The sequence below is a fragment of the Cherax quadricarinatus genome, chromosome 12, assembly GCF_038502225.1.
Source record: "Cherax quadricarinatus isolate ZL_2023a chromosome 12, ASM3850222v1, whole genome shotgun sequence".
In the NCBI taxonomy this organism is placed as follows: domain Eukaryota; kingdom Metazoa; phylum Arthropoda; class Malacostraca; order Decapoda; family Parastacidae; genus Cherax; species Cherax quadricarinatus.
In genome coordinates this window covers 16,690,242-16,703,887 of record NC_091303.1, presented here as the reverse complement: position 1 = coordinate 16,703,887, position 13,646 = coordinate 16,690,242, and the positions used below count along the sequence as shown (strand labels likewise).

Genomic DNA, 13,646 nt, shown 5'->3' with positions numbered 1-13,646 from the left:
GTACTTGTGAACGAAGAATGAGTCATGTAGTGATGTGATGAAGGTGCTGGTGTTATGGATAGTGTTGGTGCTATTGATATAGTTGGTGTTGCGTTATTGAAGGTACTATTGTTGGTGGTGCTAGCGTTATTGATTCCAACAAAGCCTTGACAGTCCTTTTTATTTTTAGAAATGCTAAAAAGCACCTGAAGCCTTGGTTAGCATGACAAATACCCTTAAAAGTGCTGATTATATTGCAAATATATAATATATAATTATATAAATATATGTATATATATATATATATGTATATGTATATATATATATATATATATATATATATATATATATATATATATATATATATATATATATTTGTGTGAGTGTGTATTGTGCTGCGTCCTCTTCTTAGAGCAAAATCTAGTATCTGAAAATTGTAGATTCACTGGAGACATTCCAAGAATGCAGTTTAGGATATGGAAAGATATATCACGGGGGAGTGGAGACGAGGAGGGAATTATTGGACCACTCAGGAGGATTAGGATGAGGAGAGAAGAGTGTTGGATGGCGACAGATAAATCCTCTAGGCAATAAGATTGCTGTGCATAAAGACTAATATTTCGTCTTGGGTTCCTCCCACCCGGACAAGCTCCTCCAAGAGTCGTTAAGATGCACTCCGCACTGGGCAGATAACACCTCGCTTTGGTCTTGATGGCCCGATAATCGATATATTATCCGGTCCGATTACCCCCCTATTGTGGCCTGATCGATGTGAGTTATATTATGGCATTCGAGATGGTCTCAGTTTTCCTTATAAATATTTAGGTCGGAGGCAGGAGGTCATTTACAGAGTCAAGAGTGATGCAAATGTATTTCTGATGATGCCACTTGCTCATTTCCACTATCTGTAGTCACTGCTATACCGATATATTTGCCTTAAGTTACCTATAGTCATTCTCATATAAATATGCGATCAGTCCATACATTGTATATTCATGCAGAGATATATTTCATTTGAAGAATGAAACACTACATCATCTTAATAACAGCGATGATTTTTTGTATCGCTGAAAATTCAATTGCCTTCACTGGAATATATTTTCTGGAAACAAACATTACAATGCCTGATCTAAATAATCAGACAAATGCTATCTACTTATCAAAAGATAAAAAATAATTAAAATTAAAAAAAAAAAATCCTGTCTTGAGATCCTATTCTTAAGTTTGGTTACACGGCGCTTGCTAACTAATCCCGTGTTTGCTGCCATATATTTAAAAGCTCTAAATTTCATAGAATTCAAAAATCCAGTACGTTGAATGCTTATGCTATAATTTTAAAACTTTCTGGTCCTATTTAATGACGGTTTCAGCATGAATTCCGTTAGGTGAATATTTTGGTTTTGCTTGAGGTGTTGATTCTGTACTAAAATTCTCTATTTAGACAAATTTTAGTTTTAAAAATGTAAGGACTACAGATATATCTAATATTACTATTAGAAGCAGTAAACTAATGCACTGCGTATGAGCACAGGAGAGACGCAACAAGATCTTTCAACCTGACTACCTATAGCTAAATTATTCACAAAAAAAAAAATTTAAGTGTTACTTGGTAGTAACTGGCAAGAAGTAATTTAGAGCACTGCTTCCGAATCATATATCTCAGGTGACTGCAAAAACAATTAATGACATCCATAAGGGCAATGTAGATATTTCATTGTTAAGCGGTTTTTTCGTAGGAGCACTTAAGTTTTGGGGAAATTTTGTGTCTTCAGAATTTTTTTATAAAATGCTTAATAATATTAGATCTGCTAACGACAATGTTTTAATCATTATAGGAGATAACTTTGTTTTGCTGATTTGAGTTCCTTAAAATAAGGAAGAACTATTTAGTTTCTAGCTTCAGATTTATTTTCTTTAGTCACAAAACAGTAACCTCGCGGAGAAATGAGTATTTTCTATAATCGAACTTGGAAAATGCGGAAAATACATACTCTCAATCTCGTGTCATTTGTAAGACAGAATTTTACGGAAGTCACCCGGATAAATGCAGACGTGGAATTCCGTGTGCCGATTGTGACAATTATTACATTGGGGGAACAGCCCATTTTAAACGTCGAGTATATAAACAGATGGCATGTATGCATTGCTGACAAACAAGTTACCTTCAATAACGCTAAGGTGTTGATGGGGTGCAACAGCTTACAACACAGGAAGATAAGATTACAGTTACTAAAATTAGCAATGTTTAAAAATTTCAGTACTCTAAGGAGAATGTCGAGAATTTCTCAGTAACTCTCAGTAACAGATCATTACGGGGCCTTTACGTAAGGTAGAGGACCCGTAATAGCTCTATCTAGATACGTAAATTCAGATTTGGGTGGAGTGTAGTTTGGTGATAAATAGCCAATAGAAAGTAGAAATTGCCGAGTACTAGTGCAGTACACCTTCTCCAGAGCTACTTTTTTAAAGTACCTGGCTTGTCGGCTTATATAAGGTCTTCCTTCCAACTAGTTTAGTATCATATATATATATGTCGTGCCGAATACGTAAAACTTCCTATTTTGGCTTAAATGGTAACGCTCTTGTTGCCGAATAAGGAAAGCGAAAACTTGTGTATGCAATAATTTCGCAATAATCATTCTGAACCTAACGAAAAAAATATATATTCATTGTTTGTTTATTATTAATTTATTGTAAACTTATCTAAAATATATTTAGTTGGATTAGGCTAAATTAAATTGTGTTTGTAATAATAAGGTTAGGTAAGTTTTCTAAGCTTCTTATGGTACAAAATTATTAATTTTTAAATTATCATAAATGGAAAAAAATATTTCTTTAAACGTATCAGAGAAAATTTTTGAAAATTTTTTGAAAGGACTTAATTTTAAACGAGTTCTTGGCAATTGACCAATTTTACCTATTCAGCACGACATTTATATATATATATATATATATATATATATATATATATATATATATATATATATATATATATATATTATTATTATTATTATTATATATTATTATATATATATATATATATATATATATATATATATATATATATATATATATATACATACATATATTTTTTTTTTTTTTCAACAAGTCGGCCGTCTCCCACCGAGGCAGGGTGACTAATATATATATATATATATATATATATATATATATATATATATATATATATATATATATATATATATATATATATATATATTATTATTATTATGTGTGTGTGCTTCGTGCCGAATAGGCAGAACTTGCGATCTTGGCTTAAATAGTAACGCTCATCTTGCCATATAGGACAAGTGAAAATTTGTGTATGCAATAATTTCGCCAAAATCATACTGAACCTAACGAAAAAAATATATTTCACTGTGTTTATTTAGTATTAAATTACTGAAAACAAATCTACAATATATTTAGTTGGGTTAGGCTAAAATAAATTGCGCTTGTGATAATAAGGTTAGGTATGTTTTCTAATTTCCTTTTGGTGCAAAATTATAAATTTTTACATCAATATTAATGAAAAATATATATCTTTAAACGTATAAGAGAAAATTTTAGAAAGGACTTAATTTTAAATGAGTTCTTGCTATTTGACCCCGCTTCACACACGGAGGGCCCGGGTTCGATTCCCGGCGGGTGGAAACATTCGACACGTTTCCTTACACCTGTTGTCCTGTTCACCTAGCAGCAAATAGGTACCTGGGTGTTAGTCGACTGGTGTGGGTCGCATCCTGGGGGACAAGATTAAGGACCCCAATGGAAATAAGTTAGACAGTCCTCGATGACGCACTGACTTTCTTGGGTTATCCTGGGTGGTTAACCCTCCGGGGTTAAAAATCCGAACGAAATCTTATCTTATCTTATCTTATATATATTATAATATATTATATTATATATATATATATGTATATATATATATATATATATATAAATTTATTATATGAGAGATAATGTATATATATAAGATATAAATACATTGGTAGAATATTTCAAAGATTATGAATCGGCTGAAGCTCCTCTGAAGCTGGATGTGGACCAAGTATGCAGTAAGCATTTTCTCTCTGGATGGTCACGCTGAGGTCTTTGAACATGAAAGTGGCCTCCTTCGGGTCCCTGGTGGTGTCAATGATTCTGGAGCGCAATTCTTTGAAGAAATGTGCTGCGTTTTTACCCTAGGATCCCAAGATCTCTGATCCCACGTGCTGATCTTGTACTCCTCCCTGTGATCTGCAGCACCTCCCCGTTGCCCGACACTGTGAATGATGTACGTGTCAGTCAGTGTCGACACATAAGAATAGTCCCATGCTTAAGGTTTGCCATTCTTCCGAGGATAGATGGTGATCCCGTCAGGGTGGTTTGTGGGCTGTAAGGGGTCGGGGGGGGGGGGGCTCTCGCGACTGGGCACCCAGCTGTTACAAATTTTTTTCTTTTTCGGACCACCCTGTCTTAGTGGGAAACGGCCGGAGTGTTATATATATATATATATATATATATATATATATATATATATATATATATATATATATATATATATATATAATGTCGTGCCGAATAGGCAGAACTTGCGATCCTGGCTTAAATAGCAACGCTCATCTTGCCATATAGGAGAAGTGAAAATTTGTGTATGCAATAATTTCGCCAAAATCATTCAGAACCTAACGAAAAAAAAATATATTTCATTGTGTTTGTTTAGTATTAAATTATTGTAAACAAATCTAAAATATATTTAGTTGGGTTAGGTTAAAATAAATTACTTTTGTTATGATAAGGTTAGGCAAGTTTTCTAAGTTCCTTTTCGTGCAAAATTATAAATTTTTACATCAACATTAATGAAAAAAATATATCTTTAAATGTATAAGAGAAAATTTTAGAAAGAACTTAATTTTAAATGAGTTCTACACAGACACACACACCTACACAGACACACACACCTACACAGACACACACACCTACACAGACACACACACCTACACAGACACACACACCTACACAGACACACACCTACTCAGACACACACCTGCACAGACACATACACCTACACAGACACACACACCTACACAGACACATACCTACATAAACACAGACACACCTACACAGACACACCTACACAGACACACACACACCTACACAGACACATACACCTACACAGACACACACACCTACACAGACACACACACCTACACACAAACACACACCTACACCTACATACACACACCTACACAGACACACACACACACACCTACACAGACACACACCTACACAGACACACACACCTACACAGACACACACCTACTCAAACACACACCTGCACAGACACATACACCTACACAGACACATACACCTACACAGACACACACACCTACACAGACACATACCTACATAAACACACCTACACAGACACACCTACACAGACACACACACACATACACAGACACATACACCTACACACAAACATACACCTACACACATACACCTACACAGACACACACACACACCTACACAGACACACACACCTACACAGACACACACACCTATACACACAGACCTACACAGACACACACACAGACACACCTACACAGACACACCTACACAGACACACATACACAGGCACACATCTACACACACACACACCTACATAAACACACACGCCTACATAAACACACCTACATAAACACACACGCCTACACACACTCACCTACACACATACACCTACACAGACACACACGCCTACACAGACACACACACCTATACACACAGACCTACACAGACACACACACAGACACCTACACAGACACACACACCTACACAGACACACCTACACAGACACACATACACAGGCACACATCTACACACATACACACCTACATAAACACACACGCCTACATAAACACACCTACATAAACACACACGCCTACACACACTCACCTACACACATACACCTACACAGACACACACACACACCTACACAGACACACACACCTACACAGACACACACACTTATACACACAGACCTACACAGACACATACACAGACACACACACCTACACAGACACACCTACACAGACACACATACACAGACACACACCTACACACACACACACCTACATAAACACACACGCCTACATAAACACACACACCTACATAAACACACACGCCTACACACACTCACCTACACACGCACGTACACACACACACACACCTACAGACACACCTACAAAGACACACAGACACAGCACTCATCACTCCCCCTTCTACCATCCTCATAGAAACTATTTAAGCTATTAGTTGTGCTCCACCTGAGCCACCACAATGCCGTGAATCAACAGAACATCTCCCCCCACAGTTAATAAAGCTAATCACACACTAACTATAGCTCACCAATTTTTTTTTTACATATTTCCTTTTTTATTCCTCCCTTGCCCCTTTTTTTGTCCCGTTTTTTAGTGCCCGACGTTCCTGGCTGCCCCTCGCCCAGCCTTTCTGCAGGTGGATCTATTAGCACCAATTATTAAAGCATAAATTCATGCGGGCGCATTCTAAGTGCCGGAGCTGAGGTGTGGCGGTGGCCGGGAAGAAACTGCACCACCAAGCTTCATTGGACCACATTTGCATGTTCTATTCTCAGGTGGTGGGAAGTTTGCGTGTTCCTCTGGGGTTATAGTCTTTGCCAGCGGCCACCACCTTTACCACGCATCCAAACTGATCAATAGAGACCACTCTGTAATCAGTATATACAACCCTTGTGCGATGGGGTAATTTTGGCTTTTATGGGCAGTTACCGCAAGGATCGTATCAGAACTTCCCTCTGTTCAACGTAGCTGCAGTATAGTGTTAGTGGGACTTTTTATATCATTCCTGCCATCAGGAGTTTACTGGCTAATATTATACACAGTTTCGAAGCCTCCCCGTGGAGTTGAAGGCTTCGATAGTTTATAAACGCGACTTTCAGACAACATGGTGAAGCTCACTGGTCAGTCAGGGACGATTTGCATAATCATAGTGGCCCCATAATGAACAAGGACGTACGTTGTGAAATTGTTATGATCTGGGTTGAGAAGCTTGATATATCACCATGTATTATATTAGGGTATGAATGGCCCCTGCTACAACTTTCTACACTCTCGTCAATTCATGAGGAGACAAATGATTTTGCGCCACTTTCTAAGTGGCACTGGAGCCTATTAGTACTGTAACCTGTTGGTACTGCAGCCTGATAGTACTGTAACCTGTTGGTACTGCAGCCTGATAGTACTGTAACCTGTTGGTACTGTAACCTGACAGTACTGTAACCTGTTGGTACTGCAGCTTGACAGTACTGTAACCTGTTGGTACTGCAGCTTGATAGTACTGTAACCTGTTGGTATTGCAATCTGATAGTACTGCAATCTGTTAGTACTGCAGCCTGATAGTACTGCAGCCTGATAGTACTGTAATCTGTTGGCACTGCAGCCTGATAGCACTGTAACCTGTTGGTACTGCACAGCCTGATAGTACTGTAACCTGTTGGTACTGCAGCCTGATAGTACTGTAACCTGTTAGTACTGCAGCCTGATAGTACTGTAACCTGTTAGTACTGCAGCCTGATAGTACTGTAACCTGTTAGTACTGCAGCCTGATAGTACTGTAATCTGTTGGTACTGCAGCCTGATAGTACTGTAACCTGTTGGTACTGCAGCCTGATTGTACTGTAACCTGTTAGTACTGCAGTCTGATAGTACTGTAATCTGTTAGTACTGCAGCCTGATAGTACTGCAATCTGTTGGTACTGCAGCCTGGTAGTACTGTAACCTGTTGGTACTGCAGCCTGATTGTACTGTAACCTGTTGGTACTGCAGCCTGACAGTATTGTAACCTGTTGGTACTGCAGCCTGACAGTATTGTAACCTGTTGGTACTGCACAGCCTGATAGTACTCTAACCTGTTGGTGCTGCAGCCTGATAGTACTGTAACCTGTTGGAACTGCAGCCTGATAGTACTGTAATCTGTTGGTACTGCAGCCTGATAGTACTGAGACCTGTTGGTACTGCAGCCTGATAGTACTGAGACCTGTTGGTACTGCAGCTCGTTTTTCATCCAACTAGTTTGTTCTTTAGCAAGTTAATCCTTCAACGTCTGGATCCTACGTCCTATTGGTGATCATCCTGAAACCACTTTGTGTTGCGACCGCCTGATGATAATCCCAGAACGAGTTTTTCCAACTTATTATTGCACTTTAATGTGATTGATCATCTTTAATCTGCTGGTACTCGATAGTAAAATTAAATGAGATTTGGAGCAAATTTTTATCATATCATTTATATCAAATTTACATCAGGTTATCGTAATCTATATGTAACTAACGATACGTCAGCTGTTGGCGCATCTAGTTGCCCATTGTCTTACGCGAGTGGGATGTATTGTCTTGCACTGTACTGAATTGTTTTGTAGTTTAATGTATTGCTGTGTATAGCATTTTATTGTAAAGTATTGCATTATTGTATTACATTGGATTATAATATTTTGTACTGCATTTCACGCGTACTGGTTATTTTGGGCAAGCAAAAATATGTCGGCTTGATCCTACGTTCGCTTTTCCGACTAATTACATTATTGGTGATGGCCTATGGTATTAGTGAAATAAAAAGCACTACAGTGTATGCTCTATATTTTATTATTATTATTATTATTATTATTATTATTAAGCTTGATTCTCCTAGGTTTCGTACAACACCTGGGAAATGATCCGAGAATGATAAAGCAGCTTAAATTCCTTGGATCAAGAGCGCTTCCCCAAAGCATCCTCCCCCATCAGTACCCCGTGAAGGGTGAACTCGGCGAGACACACATTGAAATGGACGATGAGATGGAGTTCGTTAAAATGGTGTTGATTCAACAGCTCAGGGAGCGGTGGAGTCTCGATCCTCCGTCTGATCGTCGCACCAGTCAGACTGGAAGGTGAAGAGAGAAGTATACAAAATCCCCCACTTGTAATGTTTCGCCCTCCAAGTGTTCTGTAATAAAGGTTTTAATAACGGATTCTCTTTATTGCTTTTATTTACCATAGACCAGTCACAGTTGATCTACTCTGAGTTTATACAGACTGAATAACTAAATTCTTTATACAGGAGAGAGTGAAGATAAACTTTCGAGAAGAACGTTGCAATTAATGATGGTAATTTGTTGCCTAAAACTGCAAACTTCTTCCTGTACAAGTGATAACCTTCAGTGTTACTAAAGAACTACTCTCGTCTCGTACCACGTTAGTAAAGAGAGTGTCTGCAGAGAGGGTCTTTATTCTGGTGATGTTTCGCTTAGTGACTTTGTAAAGCTCTATGATGAGCAGTTTGTCGTCAGTACAGATTTGCTCTGAATATCGTATTTTCTACCAGAATCATGAGTACCATCTGCCAGTCTTAAGGGGCACGTAAGTTCCCCCGTCGTCTAATAACTTGTTCAGTTTCTCCATTATAATCTAGCTTGTTCATAATTACTATCGCATTTGATTTGTTTGGTAAGGTAAAGTCTTGGATCCTTCCTTAATTCATGGTATAACTTAACAAATCTTTGAGAGGACAATTCTGTTGTAGAGGTCTGAGCTTTGCTCAGACCTCTACAACACACGGGGAAACTTACGTGTCTTTTAATGCTCTCACGTTGCCTCTTTACGAGCAGCCTCTCTCCAGACGTAGCTGGCTTACATCTGCCCACACAGTTTCATCTCAGAACTTGCCTACACCTGCAGAATTAGATCCCTCTCAAAACCCGCCTACACCTGCACACCCAGACCTCGTTCAAAACCCGCTACAATTGCACAGTCAGATCCCACTCAAAACCTCGCCCATGTTCCCATTAAGAACGTGTGATTAAACTCTGGACTAATATCTCTTACTTCTCTCTGCTAGTTCTCATCCGGGTGATCACCCTCCCCTCCCCCTTCAGCACATCACGAATGATTTACAGCCTCTATTGCAGGGCCACACACACATGTGCGTGCACGTACAGGCACTCGCTCATGCATACGTACACAAACATACACACGAAAGCAAAGCCGGTCAAGTATCTGTCTACAAAGGCCTTTGACAACTGGTAACTAACATACAAGTAACAGCGGGACGACTTACACAGGATACAGAGGTAGAAGTTATTTGAGTTCAACCCCCACTAATATTGGTAGAAATTGTGTGGGATGCCGAAGTTATTGTTAGTAGTTTCATTAATTCTTGTTCATTACTGTTATTATTATTATTTAATCCATTCTGTTATACCTATTCAAGTCTGTCTATAGCCTTCACCACCAGTAAGGATCCCTTTCAAGAAACTCCAACATGAGAAAATGAATGAGAGAGTCGGCCACTGCGGAGAGGAGACAAGAGGCTGAGTACAACTTGGACGAGGAGGCCCGGGTGGAAACCAGAGGCAGAGTGCTACCTAACTACGGGCAGAGACAAAAGAACACAGGAGACCTGACTCACGAAATCGAGTATGGAAACGAATTTTGTTGTGGACGTTACACCCACTCTTCCTGGCCAGCATCGCGAGTAGCATAGGAGGAGCGAGTCTCCACCATTGTTTCGTATAGCACACACCTAGTCATCGCCTGGTCTAAATAAACTAATATGTAGTGACTTTTTAAGAACGCTTGTTCAGATTTTAAGAAATCACTCTTAAATCGTTCGTCACTATAAACTGGAGATCAGTTCTAGAGTATGCAGAGCCAATGCAGAACCTTCATTTAATACAGAAAATTAACAAAGTTAAAATACTAACATTCTACATAACTGTTTTTGAAAATGAGAGAAACTACGACAAACCTCTGTAAAAACTTGATTTCACGACTTCGAAGAAATGTGAAGTAAAACAAAGCATGATAGCCCATAAAGTCTTCACAGACATCATTCTAGTCAGTCATGAGATGAACTGTGACACGGGAAGGAACAGAACAGTGAGACATTGACGAAAACCAAAAATTAAAATAAACCAGAGCTACACAAAATATAATTATTTGGAAGAGAACTAGTGGAGAGTATATCCACTCCTAACTATAAAAAAGGCATGACACAGTCCGATTGTGTGTGTGTGTGTGTGTGTGTGTGTGTGTGTGTGTGTGTGTGTGTGTGTGTGTGTGTGTGTGTGTGTGTGTGTGTGTAAGATCCACACAAGGTAACCTGTGGCTAACAAAAAGAGACGGTCAAGGGCTTAAAGGTACTGGTGCATGGAATGCTCTTGATGTGAAAGTAGTGAGGGGAAGTGTGCGAATAAAAAAAAACTTGGTGGGGCAGTAACGCGTGGAACGCACTTACCGAGGAATCAGAGAATATATGGAACACTGTGAATAAACAGTGAGCGCGTGAAATACATTTTGCCAGAAAGTAGTGAGTGGATGGAATCCACTTGGTGAGATAATAGTAAGTTTGTGGAGTACATTTAGTGTGAAATTAATGAACTCAGTTCTATATGTGGGTTCTAGGGTAAATATTACAGTTAACGAGTTTAATGCGTCATTATGTCGAAGACGTCGTTCAGTGTTAGTAGTCAATCGATTTTCCGACATTCAACGACTTTTAAAAGAACTATCAGAAAACCGGGAAGACAAAAATCGTATTCCCATCTAATTTTTTTTTTTATTCTCGTGCTTTTTCAAAATGTAGCGTCATGCCCCAGCATGACATTATATTTTTGAGGCATCAACCAAGCATGTAAAACTCGATACCCAATATGATTGGTCAGTGAAATTCACCATATACAAATGTTTTTTTGAAGAAAAATTGGTGCAAGCTCTACAGTGAAAAAAAATAACCATGGTTTATTGTTTCTTTCTTTTTGATGAAATATATGAATAAATGCTTCACAAATTTAATGTTCTTGAGAAAATTTAAATTGCCCAATAAATAATAGCAATAAATAATAGCAAAGTCATTATCGTGAAACACTAGTCCTAACTAGTAAAAGAAATAAGCATGTTCAGAGTTAATCATTAACATTTGCTAACTGGACTCTAATCCTGGTACATAAACAGCTTCTCTTTCCCACTTCCCAGCGCTATCACCTCGTGCACTAGAGCTCTCAGCTCCTCCCAGCAATACCCTCTACATCAAGCGCACTCAGTTCCTCCCAGCACTACCTTCTACATCGTTCACTAACATTCTCAGCTCCTCCCAGTACCACCTTCTACATTGTACACTAACACTCAGCTCTCCCAAAGTCATATTTGTTTCTCTGTGCTTGTAGGTCGGTCTCACACACACACACACACACACACACACACACACACACACACACACACACACACACGCGCGCACGCACACACACACACGCGCACGCACACACACACACAGAGTGGAGGCAGGATCCATACATAGCTTTAAGCAGAGGTATGATAAAGCTCACGGTTCAGGGAGAGTGACCTAGTAGCGAGCAGTGAAGAGGCGGGGCCAGGAGCTAGGACTAGACCCCTGCAACCTCAACTAGGCGAGTACGTACACACACACACACACACACACACACACACACACACACTGGAGGATAGGGGAGACATGATAAGGACATATAAAATACTCTGAGCAATTGACAAGGTGGACAGAGACGGAATGTTCCAGAGATGGGACACAGGAACAAGGGGACACAGTTGGAAGTCGAAGACACAGATGAATCACAGGGACGTTAGGAAGTATATCTTCAGCCACAGAGTAGTCAGGAAGTGGAATAGTTTGGGAAGCGATGTAGTGGAGACAGGATCCATACATAGCTTTAAGCAGAGGTAAGATAAAGTTCACGGTGCAGGGAGAGTGACCTAGTAGCTGCCAGTGAAGAGGCGGGGCCAGGAGCTTTGAATCGACCCCTGAAACCACAACTAGGTGAGTACAGACACACACACACACACACGCACTGATGCACCGAGCTACTCTAAACACGGCGCAGTGAACTCTACGGACATACTGTACCCTGTTTCAAATGTTTTTTTTTTTTTTTTTTCTTTTGTAATGGTACGAGTGAATTTACTCGCAAAGGGAAATAACAAATTTTTTTAAAGTCATTAATGCATGTAAGGTGAGGCAAATTTAATGTTTTATACAAATCATATATTGTCTAAGTAAGAGTTTCACGCTGTGTTGATAAACAATCAGTTAATTATTTTTTTAAATGGGTAGACCGGTAAGCCAGCGGCAGCGTCGGTCGGATAACCAACCTCCAGTAACGAGTCATCATATAACTAAGACCCGCGTGAGGAAGTATTTGCTCTGCTTCCTGACAAACATTACCTAACCTAGTTCTGATGGATGACATTTACTGTGTAAGAATCAGGATAACGACTTTTTTTATTTCGATGAGACGTAAATAGATACGCGAGTACTGTAACGAAGAGCAGTAAAGATGGGAGAAAGAACATCATTGACAGATGAGAAACACGTGCATTTTATACCGAAATTCAAGAATGTGTAGTCGAGCCTTCCTCTCTCCATCTCGCTTGATGTCTGGGATGCTCTAACAAATCTTTAGTCGTTTCTTTACGGATTATTTATCTTTGAAACAATGTTGATTTTCAGTTGTAAACCCCTTCCTCATTAGGCGGTCGACCACTCTTTCTGATTAGATTTTTTCAGCGCTTCAGACTACGCAGGTTAGTAATACTGTTACTGAGAGCCTCATGTCACCACGTTTATATGTTAGCTTCATAT

The 13,646-nt window shown here is 39.1% G+C and overlaps 1 long non-coding RNA gene across 2 annotated transcripts in view; it reads left to right on the top strand.

The window, feature by feature from the left end:
* LOC128686647 (uncharacterized) overlaps positions 1 to 9,000 on the top strand; it is a 72,813-nt gene extending 63,813 nt beyond the window's left edge. For both annotated transcript variants that reach the window (XR_011391915.1, XR_011391916.1), the window contains exon 3: positions 8,688 to 9,000. This is a non-coding gene — a long non-coding RNA (uncharacterized lncRNA). The remainder of the gene's footprint in view (positions 1 to 8,687) is intronic.
* The last annotated feature ends 4,646 nt before the right edge of the window (positions 9,001 to 13,646 follow it).